Here is a 14,697-nt window from a genome sequence, read left to right as displayed (position 1 = left end):
CCATACAAAGCTTCCTTATTTATTTTTGGAACCAGTCAAGTGCATCAAAATACACCACTATTTTCCATCATTGTGTTAATTTCTAGAGTATTCATGTTTAGGGAGAGGGTAAGAAGTGCCTCACACACACACACAAAAAATGGGTTCTAATATCAAATAAGTGTGGGAAATATTTTTTGGGGATAAGTTAAATAGGTTTATTCATTGAAAAATATTCAGATTTTGATTTTTAAATATGCTAATGCGTACTATCCCTAAGAAGAGATGTGGCCTGCAGCTCTTTTCACAGGCTCCTTTGCTCAATGAGTGCTATTCACATCTTGAGCAGCATGACATTCCATATTGAGATATGTTCTCCAGTCTGAGACCCCTGAAATCCATGTAAATTATATGGTTTGAACTCTTTTGTATGTCTTCATTTTATTAAATTATTTGTGGTGGATGTCAGTATCACTCACCTATCACATATCATTGAGTCTCAACAGTCTTGGCTCTGAGGCTTCTCCCAATTCTGTACTCACCTCTTCCCTTCCTTTCTTCTGCTTGATCTAGATCACAGCTGCTGCAGACACCCTCCAAGAAGTCTCCATGGCTCTGCTTGTTTCCCTTTTCTAGTCTATTCTCCATATTACCACAAACACAGTCTTTCTGAAACTCAGATCCCTGCACAGATTCCCTCCCTCCTTGCTAAAATGTTACAGTGGTTTGTGAGAAAAAGTTAAAATTCCCTATGGTGCCATATGCCATCATACAAGTTTTCTAGGGCTGGCCTACAAAGTACCATGGACTGGGCAGCTTAACCAGTAAAAATCTCTTTGTTTACAGTTCTGAAGACTACAAGTCTGAGGTCAAGGTACCAGCAGTACTGGCTCCTCCGAAAGCCTCTCTCCTGGGCCTGTAGATGGTTGATTTCTCCTGTCTTTATACAGCCTTCCCTCTGTAACTGGCCAGGACTAAATTTCTCTTTTTGTAAAGACACCAGTCACATTGAATTAAAGCCACCCTAATAGCCTCATTTTAACTTCCTCACCTCTTAAAAGGCCCTATCTCCAAATAAAGTCACATTCTGAGGTCCTGAGGGTTGGGACTTCAACATGTGAACAGTTCAGCCCATGACAACAATATTTCATGAATATGTAAAACATATTCAAACATATTCAACCTACGTTTCCAGCTCCAACCACAAAAAAATGTTTCCCTTTCCATCACACTAGATTAGAAATACTTTGATTTCTATGCTTTCTGGCTATTGTTCACACTTGAGGGTTTCACCCTTTTATGACTTCTCTTCATTATTTGTAGACATTCATTTATTTGACAATATTTAGTAAGCATTTACTCTATGGGACTGTTGTAGGTATTGGGTAGGGAGCCAAAAACAAAACATGTAATGATCCCTGCCCTTGTGGAGTTATGTGCAGGTGAGCAAGGGCAAACTCTAAATAAAATAAATAATATTCATGAACACAGCAGATGGTAAGCACTACAAAGAAAAGGAAAGCAGGAAAAGACGGTATGTTGTGCTGAGGGAGTGTGGTCAGGGAATTCCTTGGAGGATGTTGACAACTGAAGAAACCTGAAGGAGGGGCAAGGGGAATCAGGCAGAGGGAGCAAATACCACAGATACCAATACCCTGGGGCAGGAGTGTGCTAGCCCTCCTCTGTGGATGGCCCAGGACACTGTAGATGTAACAGCTTTGGTTCTTAGAAGAGAACTTTGGAATGTTTTCAGCAGAGCAGTTCATGATCTGACTTCTGTGTTAGCAGAATCACAAATTGTGTTGAAAATAGATCAAGAGTAGAAGCACAAAGCCCAGTTAGGAGGCTGTATCTGTGAGAGATGTTAGACTTGCATAGATTAGAAGCAGCAAAGCTGGTGCAGTGTGGCTCCTACATCCAGCAGTTCCCCTTGTCTGTGGGAGATACATGCCAAGCCCCCCAGTGGATGCCTGAAACCGCAGACAGTACCAACCCCTATATATACACTATGTCGTTTCTATACAAACCTATGATAATGTGTAATTCATAAATTAGGCACAGTAAGAGATTAACAACAAGAATGATTAAAATACAACAATTGAAACAATATACTGTAATAAAAGTTAGTGCATGTGGTTTTTCTCTCAAAATATCTTAATCGTGCTATACTCACAATTCTTCTCGTGATGATGTGATAAAATGCCTCCATGATGAGATGAATGACACAGGCGTTGTGATGTAGCATTAGTCACTCTTGGCCTTCTGATGGTAGGTCAGGAGGATCATCTGCTTCTGGATCTTAGTTGACTGGTGCTCACTGAGACTGCTGAAAGCAAACCAGCAGATAAGGGGGGACTATTGCACATTTAAAGGTGAACATGATAGCTTTTGTTGAAAGATTGGATGTGACATGTGAAAGAAAAAGAAGAAAGTGATTTCAAGAGTCTTGAGCTTTTTGAAGAATTTGTTTCAAATGTCCTTAGTGAAGTCATTCCTGTCTAATGGGTATCCAGAAAGATAGGCATCCCTTTCTCAACCCTTCCAGAGCAGTGTGTCCATTCTCTTAAAATAGGGCTTGTCTCAATTGAATTATATTCACTTGTTCTAACGTCTATGTTTCATGCCAGCAAGTTCTTTGAAATCAATATTGCTTAATTCAATTTTGCTTAACTTTATATCCTTTGTGCTTAGCACAATGCCGAGAACATCATAGATATTTAATAAATTTTGTTGAAATAAAACTGTTATAAAAATTCCTGGTGAAGTTTATTAAAATGCTATATATTATCTTTCCTCTCAGAGCATATCTAAGGAGATTTTCTCTTTGTCTTCTGTGGATTCTCCATGGAATAGACTCTGAGACTGGGGACATGCATGCAGGCAACGTGTTGAGGAGCACCCTTAGGAACAATACCCCTTGAAGAATGCAGGCCATAGGATTGGGCCAGAGGAAAAATTGAGCTGCAGGGTAGGTCCAGCAAAGAACGGCCCCAAGGGAGCTCTGGAGCTTGAATGGCCCTTCAAAATTGTCCCACCGATATAGGTCATGAGTGGGCCTTTGTTCCTCCACATAGACTAGTCAGTGGATGTCGGCCCTTGTTTTAAACCCCTACCAGTTTATGTGACCTGGGTCAAGTGAGCTCTCCTCAACTAATGGCAGTTCCGGGAGAGAGGCACAGAGCTCTCTCATAGGCAACGCTCCCAACACGTGGGATCAGTCCTGAAAAGAGATCTCAGGGACATATCTCGACATTCACATAATCATCTACCACAAATCTTGAAGACTTTATTTTATTAATTATGAAGCTAAAAGATATTTTCAAACATTTGTCAAAGAAACAAGAAACTAATTGTTTTGGTCAGATAGTTAAATGAATTCAACGTTAGCTTCTAATTATAATCAAAAGAGGTACAATGATGTAAGACTAATCTTTATCTTTCATTGCTCTGCATTCATTAATATCAATTATAATGAATATTTTAAATTGCCAATTTATATTCCATACTAAATTGGCTTGCCTAAAAGCTAAGGTTTAAGGACTGCTTAGTTCCAAATGATGAATCTCTTATTGTGCCAATTTCATATATAAGCACAAATATATATAAATAATAGCATATATATGGTACGGTATGTGTATGTGTGTATATACATATGTATATGCACACACACTGTATATATGTCCCTGTTCTCCACATAAAAATTAAATACATATTAGAACCCTTTCTTTGCAATGAGTTATATAAACTTTGCTAAACATAATTTGACATTTTCAAATAACAAAAAAACAAATTCTTTTAGTAAGATATTCATTTGCCCATAGCACCTTTCCATTTTCATGCAAAAAGACTGAAGAACATTTTGCCTATACTTCCATTCTTTAGTGAACTCCTATGTGTGTGGCCAGAGGCCATCCAACATGAAAAGATGTAGTCGTATAGATTTATATCACGCTTTAAAAAAGGGTTAAATTTCAGTTCTCTTTGTTAAAGCTGATTTCTACCAAGTGAGTTTTTGCTAATATTGCATGAAGCTTTCAGATTTTCTAGTTTGCCCTGTTTCAAGTGAGCAAGTGGGGCTTTGCTCAGTAATATTTGACAGATGGCCATCACATAAACTGCAATTAAAATTTGAATTTTTATCAGGCAAAAATAACTATGATGCTAAGTTTAAATAAATGCGGTTACCTCTCACCTAATTAGACTTAGACTCACATGTACGATGGAGAGGATCATTGTTCTTTCACTAAAAAGCTCTATTTTCAGAAGTTTATAAGACAGGAATGAATATTGCTATTTATTTGCTTATAATATTTCATTTATTCAGACTATAGGAAAAATAAAAATAAGTATGTGACACATACTTATTTAGGCAGAAGGGAAAAAAAGGAAATATGGAGGTTAGAATTTAGCCAGGCAGAGCACCTGGGTGGTTCAGTGGCTGAGCGTTTGCTTTTGGTTCAGGTTGTGATCCTGGGGTCCTGGAATCGAGTCCCACATCAGGCTCCCCACAGAGAGCCTGCTTCTCCCTCTGCTTATGTCTCTACCTTTCTTTCTGTGTCTCTCATGAATAAATAAATAAAATCATAAAAAAAAAGAATTTAGCTAGGTATGGGCTGAGAACGTGACATGGCTGCTCTAGAATCATACTCATTTCCTAGAAGGCAGTGTGAGTGACCTGCATGGGTGCTGTGGCTTCCATTGCAGAAAGGGGAGTTTCTCCTGAGAGAGACCTCAGGTAGACACTATGACGACTTTCCAAAGTAGAGCCTTTATGGTAATATGGCTACCAGTTTCATTGGGTTGTTTCTTCTAGTATCCTCGTTATAAAGTCAATGGGGAAATTCTTAGTGTTAAGATAGGAATATAATTTAGGCAAAATATTTGCACACACTGTCATTCTTGGGGAAATGTCTTAGTTTTTATTAAGGCTGCTGTTTTGATGTTGTGATTGTTGGTGATGTAGCTGTTGTTATTCGTGGGGAGGGATAGCACAGTGGAATGATAGAAGCATAAGTTTTAGAGCCAGGTTGACTTATGTTCAAATCCCAGTCATGACTTACTAATATGACCTTGGTGACGTGACTTAACCCCTCTGAGCCCTAGTTTCATCAACCATGAAATGCAAATGATAGGGCTATTTTAAGATTAAATTGGATAAACTTGTAAAGCATATGACATAGGGCCAGACACAAAACAGATGCTCAGTGAACGATCATAGGTGTTCATAACAACAGATAGGATTTAAATGCTATTTGTGCATTTTGATACTGATCTATACTGAGTTAACATTAAAAACTTAAAAGTCTCTTCTTTTTTACAACTTCATGTCCCCGGCTTTGCTCTTGACTCTAGAGGATGAAATTCTCTGCCAAATTCACATACAATTAGATTGTAATATTCCCCCATGCCTGAGGATGGAAGAGCACTCCATATGGTCACCCTTCTCTGACAATTCAAGAGTCATAGTGGATTTATGTGCATAGAGAATCCATCTTCCTGGGAATAGCAGGATAGTTCCAAAGGATTTTTTCTTTATTCTATGTGCAAACCCATAAATCACAAAGGCCACTGGCTACCGATTGGAATATGATAGTTCCTGGGAAGAATGAAGAAGGATCAAGGTGGCCCTCTATGCTCGTTTCTCATTGCTCACTTGTTCTTTTCCCTGGGATCATAGCCACCTTGTGACCACGTGTGGTTTTGGACCAAACCTTGTCCATATTTGTGAATCTGTAGTGCCTAGCATACTATCCGGAAGAGCGATGTGCAAAGACATATAATACTAGACACATGTGTCATTTAAACTTTTCTAGTAGCCAACCTTATAAAAGTAAAAAGAAATAGGCAAAATTGATCTTGGTAACATATTTTTTAGTCCATTATATCTCAACTATCATCCCAGTAACAAATATAAACAAGTGTTAATGAAATATTTTATATTCTTGGGGTACCTGGGTGGCTCAGTGGTTGAGCCTCTGCCTTTGGTTTGAGGGATGGTCCCAGGGTCCTGGGATCGAGTCCCACATTGGGTTCCCCATGGGGAGCCTGCTTCTCCCTCTGCCTATGTCTCTGCCTCTCTCTCTGTGTCTCTCATGAATAAATAAATAAAATCTTTAAAAAAAGAAATACTTTATATTCTTTTTTCTCATGATTATCTTTGAGATCTGCTGTGTTTACATGTATAATACTTCTCTGTGAAGACTAGCCACATATCAGTTGTTCGATAGCCCCATGTGGCTAGTCCTGGACAGATTGGCTCTAGAATAATGATTAGAATGGTGGCACTGTTTCAGTCATTTTATTTCTCACCTCACATAGTTACCTTTGTTTTCTTTTAGTGAAAACACTTAACATCTACTCTGTCAGCAAATTGCAAGCACATAATACAGTGTAATTAATTGTAGTCACCATGCTGCAGAAAAATATCCCCAGAACTTATTCATTTAGTAATTGGAAATTTATACCCTTTGACCAACACTTACATGGATTAGCTCATTCAATCCTCGCAACAATTCTATATGACCACTGTAATAATCACTATTTTACAGATGGGAAAACTGAGAACAAAGGGAGATGAAAAATCTTGCCTGAGTTCACAGTTGGTATATGGAGAAGCTGGTATGACCAGCAAGAGGGACCATGCTTTTAACAACACTCTGAGTACAGACAGGAGGAGTGATGACAATGATTTTTACGTCAGGTGGTAGTTCTCAACATTATCTTATTTTCCACAGGCATAATGTTATCAGCTCACTGTGATTTGGTGCAGAAGTAACAGAAGGCCTCAGGTTCCTGCCTGTCTCCTTGCTTGGTCTGCTCCCACCACACAAGTTTCCTTGTTTCCAGAATACAGTACACTTATTTGAAATACAGGCTATTTGCAACACCTGTTCCTTCCCATCCAGATTATTCTTCCCCAGCTCTTACATGTGACTCACTTTTTTTTTTCATTCGGATTTCTGCTGAGATGTCTGTCACCTCTTCAGAGGGGTCAACCCTCACCGATTTACCAAAAGCCCACTGACCCCCACTGTGTCACTGTCTTAACCCCAAACCTGCTTTAGTTTTTCTTGAGAGCATTTCTCTTCATCATTATTTGTTTCTTTTTATGTTGACTATCTCTACCACCAGCACATAAGCTTTACAAGGTCAGGCACTTGATTTTCTTTATTGTGGGGAGGCCCCCAGTGCCTAAAAGTGGTGCTTTGCACATGGTTGGTGCTAAGTAACTGAAGACATAAATAAATGGGATGAAATTGAATTAAACTGAAAGCATATAATAGGACAAAGTGATGATGCTATTCAATGCTAATGATATGTTCTTTTAGTAAAAATGTTTTGTCACCCAGGTAATTCAAGGACATCAGGTAGAATGAAATGATTACCTTCCGTGCTCCTCCACTTCACACCTCCATTACATTTTTGCACTTCTTTATTTTCTTCATAGCACTTATCAGCTTCTCAGCTATCATAGATTTGTGTATTTATTTTGTTCATGGATAGAGGTCTATCTCCCCCACTTGGAAAGTGGGTTCCATGTGGGCAAAGATTTTTCTTTGATTCATTCACTGATGAACCCAAAATGTCTACAGTGATGCCTGACACAGTTTAGGAACTCAGTGAGTCTTTTAAAGGAATTAATTAATGAGTATTTCTGTTGTGAGGCAGTAATATCTTCCACTAAATATACGTAATCTTGTGAATTGTTGTATTTAGAAGTCATTGCCCATGGCCTTTTATTTTTCTTTTCCAATCCCCACCTGTCTACTCAGAAAACAAGATTAAATTATACTCAATTATAATGATTTGGCCAAATAATACATTTCTTTAACCAGGCATTCTGAAAGATTGAGGTTATACTATGACAGAATCTGGCAGCCTTATACCAAATATCTTGGTAGAATTCTGCAGGTTTACCAGCACACCAGAATAAGTGGCCTGTTCACTAACATGCATTTCTGAGCTGTGGTTCAATTCCTTGTGCAACCATTTAAGCCCCTAGTAAGCCAATTATAAGTTACAGAGACCAGATAAGATTAACTGCACAATTTAGAGGTTTTTTTAGATAATAAGACAGCAACCTTTAGCAATAAATTTCTTCTTGTTTCATATAAATCTCAATTGTTATATTAAATAGTTCATCACCTGGTTCCTATTTCAAGATTAAAACACATATCTGATTGCATCAATCAGATATGTGCAGTAACACATATCTGATTGCATCAATCCATATTTTTCCAAGCATATTTTCTATTGCATTTGGACAGAAGTTCCTAAGATTCGTAGAGTTCCCACAAATCCATCGACATTTATAGCTCATGTTTATTCTGAGAGGTAGACAACCAATTGATAGAACACTGTCTCATAAGTTGTATTTTGGGAAAAATCAGCTAACTATGTGTTATAGGCAGGGCTGGGTACCCACTGAACTAAAATGTGTCATTAAAGTAATGTTTTATGCTGTATGAAAAGGGAAGTTTATGGCTAAACTGCTTATTTGAAAAAACAAAAAACAAACCACCTTGTCTGCAATCATTGCATTCATTCCTTTGTAGTCAGAAAAGAGCCTTAACTTTTTGATATGTCAGGTTCCTCATCCATAAAGTTGGCATGTTTCTTATTATTTATCCCTAAGACATACCTTAAAAATATTGTGATGGCATACAATCATTTTTTTCTAAAACTAAAGATGCAGTATGAATATAAAAGAGTGATTTGTACGGGTTTTTTTTTTTTTCTTCCTCTTCTCTGTAATGGATGTCATTTGGAGTTCTAGCTCTAAAATATTTATTTAAAAAAAAACCCTTTAGCAAAACTGAATACAAATATGTTTGTCCTATAAATGCCCCAAAGCCAAGAAAAAAAGAAGGAATGGCTTAAATGTGTTTCCCTTCTGCGGGGACTTTGTTCACTCAGGATTTTTCTGTTTAAATGACCTCAGTCCAATAAGGGATAGCCAACCCTGGGTCAAACTGAAAACATTGCCAAGTTAACCCTTCTGCTAATTTCTTTAAAGATCATTCCAATGTCTATCCCCGTATGTGAACTATGGTATTATGGAAGTGTTCATTGTAAATTCCTAAGAGTGCTCAAAAACATTACTTTTTTTAAAATGTAGAAAGAGGGGATCCCTGGATGGCGCAGTGGTTTAATGCCTGCCTTCAGCCCAGAGCGTGGTCCTGGAGTCCTGGGATCGAGTCCCACATCGGGCTCCCTGCATGGAGCCTGCTTCTCCCTCTGCTTGTGTCTCTGCCTCTCTGTGTGTGTGTCTCTGCCTCTCTCTCTGTGTGTCTCTCATGAATAAATAAAATCTTTAAAAAATAAAAAATAAAATAAAATGTAGAAAGAGGTTACAAAATAAAACTCCAATATAAGCCCCCAACAATCCTATGAGGTAGGTTCTGATATTATCCTTATTTTGCAAATTGAAGCAGAATCAGGGAGCTTCTTAGGAACAGGGAACTTAGGTAAATTGGCTGAGTCACTTCTTTAGGAAATGGTAAATCTGAGTTTTAAACAAACTTGTGACAATTCTTGATTTTTCAACCTAATTATAGGGGAAACTTCATGTAGTTTATTTTGCTGTTTGGTTGGTTGGGTTTTGTTTGTTTTATTTTGTCTTTTACAATATTTGAGAAGAAAAGGCAGGTAAAAAAGAGAACCCCATCCAACATTGTGTATACATTGTGTCCTTTACATTTAACAATCACTGTAAGAGTTGCTGAATATTAAAAAAAAAAAAAAAAAAAAAAGACCAGGATTTTTTAAAAAGTTCCAGCCAAGGTAAGATAATCTATTCCTGAAAAAAGAAAACCATGGCAAACTTTTTAGGGTTCCATAGCCTTGAAGTAGGCATTTTTTACTTTTAATAAGTACCCAAAGCTCAGAAGACTAATCTAGTCCTCTCAAAATTTGCTGTACTGGTCAGTTCACAGCAGTTATTTCCCATTAACAGCCAGAGTTTGTGATTTAAGCATAACTGGTACTCTATTATGACAACATAATTAGCACCTTTTGTCATTATTGGAAGAAAGATACTTCTTTTCCTTCTAAAAACACAAGTATTATGACCATATGTAGTCATAGAATTATTTTATGCACCAGGAGAGTACTTTGAAAATACATTAAAACAAATCTTTAAAAAACATTAAAAAATGTTCAGCACCTCTCTGTTCATTGAACCTGTGAAAGAATTAATTGAAGATTTGGAAGTATGAAAATGTGAATCACAGGAAAGCAGCTGTATTTGCTCAATGCAAAGACAGGCCCAAGTCAGAAAGTACAGAGGATGGTCAGAAAGCATGGCAGTTAAGTGCAACATGAATGTCTTCTAAGTACAGAAATTCCCTAGATCAAGACCAGCTCAATTTGGGAGGCAGGAAGCTTAATTCTGATACTTGGAGCGTGGCCTCTTAATAGAAATAAGTAAATAAGTGAAGTAACATATTTATTTAATTAAATATTAGTATAACCAGGAACTCTGTTAGCATTCCACAGCTACACTGATTAGGGGCTCAACGAATTGGGTATCTGAATGAAGATATTTACAGATGGCTTTTAAGGTAGCAGCATTGTCTTCTTAAGGGTTTTTATGTGTATTCCTTTATTTGATCTTTACAATAACCCTATGCAATAATTACTGTAATTATTCTCATTTTAGGGAAGAGGAAACAAACACATAAAACCCTCTATAAGTACAGGACCAGGTTTAAAATCAAGTGGGTAGATCCAGGCTTCACACTCATAACCACTGTGGTAGACTGCATGATGATCCCAAAGGCATCAGGGTCCTAACCCTTGGAACCTATAAATCTTATCTTACAGGGGAAAAGGACCTTTTGTAGATGTGCTTAATGATTTGAGATTATCTAGGTGACCACCACAAATGTCCATATAAGAGAAAGAGGGAGATTTGACACAAATAGAAAAGGAGGAGGCCATGGGGCTGGAGAAGCAGAGATTGAAGAGATGTAGCTACAAGCCAAGGAATGCTGGCAGCCACTAAAATCTGGAAGAGGCAAGCTATGGATTCTCCCAGAGAATTTTTGGAGGAAGTAAGCCTTACTGATCCCTTGATTATGACCCAGTAAAATTGCTGGCTTCCAGACTATGGGAAAATAAATTTCTGGTAGTAATTTCAGTAACTTTGTGTTAATTTCTAGAAACAAATACAACCACTACGTAGGACTCCTCCTTCAACAGACCCATGTAATGTCTAATAGCTAGTGAATTTGAACAAGTAAGTTAACCCTCCAGGGTTTTAGATTAGATGCATTATCTGTAAAGGAAGGGGGCTGACATTAGAAATGACAAATACCCACCATTTGCTTCGACGAGGATGGAACTGGAGGGTATTATGCTGAGTGAAATAAGTCAATCGGAGAAGGACAAACATTATATGGTCTCATTAATTTGGGGAATATAAATAATAGTGAAAGGGAATAGAAGGGAAGGGAGAAGAAATGGGTAGGAAATATCAGAAAGGGAGACAGAACATGAAGACTCCTAACTCTGGGAAACGAACTAGGGGTGATGGAAGTGGAGGAGGGCAGGGGGGTGGGGGTGAATGGGTGACAGGCACTGAGGGGGGCACTTGATGGGATGAGCACTGGGTGTTATTCTGTATGTTGGCAAATTGAACACCAATAAAAAATAAATTATTATTTTTTAAAAAAAGGAAGGGGGCTGACCTGTGCAATTTCAAATAGTTTTATAAGCGATATTTTTGAAAGCTATGGATGTCGCTGTTACCATAAGAGAAATTGTTCCTAGACTGTCAGTAAAGGGACTTGCCAGATTATTTTGGAAATTGATTCTAATTTAGCATTTATTAAAGATCTCTTACATACTAATAACCAAGCACTGAGATGTATTTGACCTTACAGAATTTTTAAAATAAAAAAAAAATAGCATTCAATTGTCTGGGATTAATTACTTTATCTTTTTAAAGTGAAACTTAGCAGTGATATAATATCCTATAGAAAGATGGTCGTAACTATGCAAACACACCCCATATCAGAAAGTTCTGTGCCATGAACTCTAGGCAAATGCATCATATCTTGAATGCTACCTTCTGTTTAGTTATAGTCTCCCAGAGTTCTGTGCTGGGGAGGCCAAGTAAACTTTAATTCAAACTCCATAGAAAAGAATTTAATGACTTACTAGTTTGGGACACATACACTGTAAGGGAAGGGCGGTGGCGCTGAATATTTGCTACTCCCATTCTAAAGAACAAGAGCTAAGAAGAAACCATAACCACTCCAGACAGGTTCCCTCTTACCTGAAAGAACTTCAGGGTTTTGTTTACATGGCAACCATAGCAATAAAGACATTGATTCAGGAAAGAATGTGGGTACATATTTATCCTATGGAATCATCCAAAATTACAGAAATAATGACAAAGTATCTTTCCAGCCATCAAGAAAACTTTTGGTTCTCCTGACTCATGTGCTAATAGTTTCCATTTATTTAAAATGGCATCATTTCCACTTACTTAATATTCTGAAATCCTAACATTTATTGCCCAACATTCTTTCTGAAAGTAGGCAAAGGAACATAAATTAATAATTATAAAATATGAATTCAGGAAATGTTATATATGCAATCCTACTAACAGAAACTGTTTTGCCCACCAAGATGTCTTGGTTAAGCTTCTCAGAGTCAGAAGAGAGAAGAGCTATGGAGAGAAATCCGAAGGGCTGTCTCTGAGGTGAGAGAGAGGCCACAAGAAATGTTAAGATAACTTTGACACACTTAGCACTGATTTTGCTAGACCAACATCTCAAAATGGCAATCCACAGGCTTCTTGCTTTGGCCCTCAAAATGTCGGCCCACACAAGAAATCTTGATAAAGTTTTAAGCAACTAACAACCTACATGATTAGAAAAAAGAAAATAAAATCACGTAACAGTTCACATTACCAGCTTCTGTTAAGCAATCAAAGGTGGGATCTGCAGGCCATGGAGTCTGCATTCCTATATGACAACATACAGCATATTGCTGAGTAGTAAGAGTAAAAAAAGTGAATTGCTTTTGTATCCTTGTCTCAATTAAAATTTAGAAATGAAAGGTAGCTCAGGTGGGCATCATGTTTCAAGGGAAAAAAATTATTGTGCATAATTTTCTATCATTTATGTTTCCTGCATGGTTCCTGGATACATGTGAAATTTCAGTCACTGTGCTAGACACTGTCATCTGTCAGCCTGTACAAAAACTTTCCACTACTGACACTCTGGAAATACCAGTGTAGGGACCATTAAAAACTAGGTGGTAAAAACCAGCTCACAAGCAGATTTGCTTGATTCCCACGGCCTCCCAAAGACTCCCTCCTACTGTCTGTGGTGTCTAGCCCAGTGCCATGTATACCATGGGTGTTCCATAAATAATCAAGCAGTCAGTCATTAGGTGGTTCTCAGATTTAAGCACTGTGCATAAAACATACGTGTGAGACCTTTTAAAAGTGTAGATTCCCAGGGCCCAACCTGAATATGAAACCTGCATTTTTATCAAGCACAGCATGATAGTCCCTAGATTTCTCTTTGTGAAGCACCCTCTTAAATAATTAGCCCTCCCACATTCATAATTGTTTTGTTTCATTTGATTATGTTTATTTTGACTAGTAATGACGATATCTAATACTGTATAGTATGATAAATTTACTAATGAGGTGAGGAAAGGTGAGGTGGCGGAGTACTATGTTTAGGGCACATATTCCATGCATGGTGTTAGGGTTTAAAAGTACTCTTCTGATATAACTCTATAAAATAGTTACTATTATTATGCCCATTTTTCAGCTGAAGAAACGAAGGCAAGAAGTTAAACAGTGTGCCCAAGGTCACACAGCCAGTCAAATAGTAGAGTCAAACCTGAACCCAATTTTCTCTATGCAAAGACCCTGCTCTTAGCTACAGTGTTTACCTTGCCTCTCAGAACTTTCAGATTTTCACAGTGAACTACCATAAAAATATATACTTTTATCATAGTTCACTTCTTACTCATAGAAATGCACACAGATATGTGTGTTTGTGTATGTATAAATATTATTTATGTATGTATATATATTTATATGTCTGTGTAAAGATAACACACACATATATATGCACACACAATACTATGTATGATACCTCTTGGCATTTTCTCTTCATTCCATTTCATATTTTTTAGTGTTGCTTTTGAATCCACTAAATTGATTTTATAACCCTTTAAGGGGTCATGACACACAGTTTGAAAAATATAGCAATAAAACCTTCAATTCCAAAAGAACAAGAAGGAATATTAGATACTGTAGATGATATACCATATGGCCAAAGTATGTAAGAGAATAACAGGCTGAAAATTTACTCATATGAGCAATCATCTTTCATTCCAGAGCTCTCTTAGTATTAATAACAGAAATCATTATAATAATTTATTACATGTTTTATGCTTTATAATCTTTCAAAACCTTTTCAGATCCAAGATCTCTTTTAATATTCACCAAACCCTATGAGGTCTAAAAACAAAAAAACAACCACCATTAATAATATAATGTGTCATTTATCTTATTATTCTGTGGAGGATTTTCATTCCTACAAGAATAGCCTATTGAAGTATAACCACCGGAGAATTCTTGACTTCATAGAGTCAGTCTATCATGGTGCCAAGATTTCATCTTTTAAAAAATATTGTGTTCTAATAAATCTTTTGGTACAATGAAGTAGCATTGTAGATGAAATAAAC

The 14,697-nt window shown here is 37.2% G+C and overlaps 1 protein-coding gene and 1 long non-coding RNA gene across 3 annotated transcripts in view; one reads left to right on the top strand and one right to left on the bottom strand.

Moving 5' to 3' along the window:
- LOC140623828 (uncharacterized) overlaps positions 1–12,253 on the bottom strand; it is a 45,288-nt gene extending 33,035 nt beyond the window's left edge. The window contains exons 1-2 of the long non-coding RNA XR_012023351.1: positions 12,142–12,253; positions 2,153–2,305 (exon numbers count right to left, since the gene is read on the bottom strand). This is a non-coding gene — a long non-coding RNA (uncharacterized lncRNA). The remainder of the gene's footprint in view (positions 1–2,152; positions 2,306–12,141) is intronic.
- Positions 1–14,697, top strand: part of UNC5C (unc-5 netrin receptor C) — a 351,352-nt gene that overhangs the window by 227,773 nt on the left and 108,882 nt on the right. The gene's annotated exons all lie outside the window — the stretch shown is intronic.

The sequence above is a fragment of the Canis lupus genome, chromosome 33 (genome assembly GCF_048164855.1).
Source record: "Canis lupus baileyi chromosome 33, mCanLup2.hap1, whole genome shotgun sequence".
Lineage (NCBI taxonomy): Eukaryota > Metazoa > Chordata > Mammalia > Carnivora > Canidae > Canis > Canis lupus.
Note: the sequence above shows the minus strand (reverse complement) of the source record. Positions and strands in the feature narration are given on the sequence as shown.